The sequence below is a fragment of the Elaeis guineensis genome, chromosome 9, assembly GCF_000442705.2.
Source record: "Elaeis guineensis isolate ETL-2024a chromosome 9, EG11, whole genome shotgun sequence".
Taxonomy (NCBI): Eukaryota; Viridiplantae; Streptophyta; class Magnoliopsida; order Arecales; family Arecaceae; genus Elaeis; species Elaeis guineensis.
The window spans coordinates 19,117,652-19,119,936 of NC_026001.2; the positions used below are offsets into that span (position 1 = coordinate 19,117,652).

General features: G+C 43.1%; 1 pseudogene; it reads right to left on the reverse strand.

The window, feature by feature from the left end:
* Nucleotides 1–45: 45 nt before the first annotated feature.
* Nucleotides 46–200, reverse strand: LOC114914525 (5.8S ribosomal RNA; annotated as a pseudogene).
* Between the last annotated feature and the right edge of the window lie 2,085 nt (nt 201–2,285).

A 2,285-nucleotide genomic window follows, 5' to 3' on the forward strand; every position in this document is an offset into this window, starting at 1 on the left:
TTATGGATCTTTTTTTGTTGTAGTGGAGTAGAGCATTGCTTGGCATGATGCCCAGGCAGGCGTGCTCTCAGTTAGGTGGCTTGGATGCAACTTGCATTCGAACACTCGATGGTTCGTGGGATTCTATAATTTACATCAGATATCGTATTTCGCTACATTCTGCATCAATGCAAGAGCTGAGACATCCATTACCGAGAGTCATACGATATAAGGCTGCTGTTCACGATGGTGTCCTTGCCCTCCCGACACCTGAATGGGGATGGGTGGGCGGTGGAGGCACCTTTGCTTCCATGCTCTTATTCCTTGGCTCCCTCTGTGCCGGGTTTGGTCTGCTCGTGCCCTTAGTGCGGCACACATGGGCATGCCTCTATGCTCGAGGGGTCGGGCCCCGAGGTGAATGCGGTGGGGGTAGGGGGCAAGGGCGACGTAGCGGGTCAGTCGAACCTTCCCACTGTGGCACAGCGCATTCATGGGTTCATAGGTCTTCATCATTTGGATCTCGATAATAATCTTTTTGTAGGTTCATTTAAGAAAATCTTATTACGACTTCTCCTTCCTCTAAATAATAAGATTTAGTGGATTCTCATAATGTCACGAGCGGTGACCACTCACATCACCGTATCCGAACACTTCACTAGACCATTCAATTGATAGGAGTGATGGGCAGTGTGTACAAAAGGTAGGGCGTAGTCAGTGTGAGCTGACGACTTACACTTACTAGGAGTTCCTCATTGAAGACCAATAATTACAATGATCTATTCCTATCATGATGAAATTTTTAAAGATTATCGAGCCTATCAGCCAAAACTATAGACTCATTGAATACATCACTGTAGCATGCGTGCGGCCCAGAATATCTAAGGGCATCACAAACTTATTATTATCTCAAACTTCCATGGCCTAAGTGGCCATGGTCCCTCTAAAAAGCTGGCCATGGAGGGATGCCTAGTTACCAAGTTGAGGTCTCGTCTATTAATGGAATTAACCAGATAAATCACTCCACCAACTAAGAACAGCCATGCACCACCACCTATAGAATCAAGGAGCTCTCAGTCTATCAATTCTTGCTATGCCTGGACCTAGTAGGTTTTCTTGTGTTGAGTCAAATTAAGCCATAGGCTCCACTTATGGTGGTGCCCTTCTGTCAATTCCTTTAAATTTCAGCCTTGCAACCATCCTACCTCTGAACCCAAAAATTTTGATTTCTCATAACGTGCCAGTGGAGTCCTGAAAGCAACATCCACCAATTCCTAATCCGCATTGTTTGTAGTGGAGACTAGGATGGTATCTAATTATCTTCGAGCCCTCAACTTTCATTCTTGATTAATGAAAATATCCTTGGCAAGTGCTTTCGCGATGGTTTGTCTTTCATAATAAATCCAAGGATTTCATCTCTGACTATGAAATACAAATGCCCCCGACTGTCCCTTTGAATCATTACTCCGATCCCGAAGGCCAACACAATAGGACCAAAATTCTGTGATGTTATCCTATGCTAATATATTCAGAGTGTGGGTTTGCTTTGAGCACTCTAATATCTTCAAAATAACGTCACCGGAGGCACGACCCATCTAGTTAAGGATAGGAGTGCATCACTGGCAGAAGGGATAGAAAGGCCGATGCACATCGTGGGATGGATCGGCCAGCGTAGTCCAAGGTCCAACTATGAGTTTTTTAACTATAACAACTTAAATATACACTATTGGAGCTGGAATTACCAAGCTATCCATTTGATCCTCTGTTTATGGCTTCAATAATAATCTACCAACTACAATTCTGTAAATCATAAGGTGGTAGATGTCCAAGCTACCAGTTACTTCTATATTAAACTGCTGAAAAAAAAATGTAATAAAGCATGTACATGTATATTTTCCTTCAATTAGAGAAGCAATGCAACTTTGAAGGATCTAGGAGTGACAATCTAAGCTGCTTAGTCTACATAGAATAATAATCAAAAAATCACACCAAATTTTGTTGGCATAAACATCTAAGAACATATGATGCACCAAAGTGGTTCATTAGTGTTGTAGATCCGTACCTCGTCTCGGCTAACATAACCTTGGTTAGGGCTGAGCTAGAGGAGATTGATATTTACCAGATTATAATGATAGATATGAAGATCACCTGGTATGACCTTTCGAATTGATAGCAGTCCCTATTCTTCGGCCTAATCCTACTTCACCTATCCTCGGATGACCAACAGTAGCTTGTTCACAACCAACCTATTTCAACCAGTAAGAGGACAGGCGCTTGCTCCATGGACTCCAGTACCTCAGCCACGGACA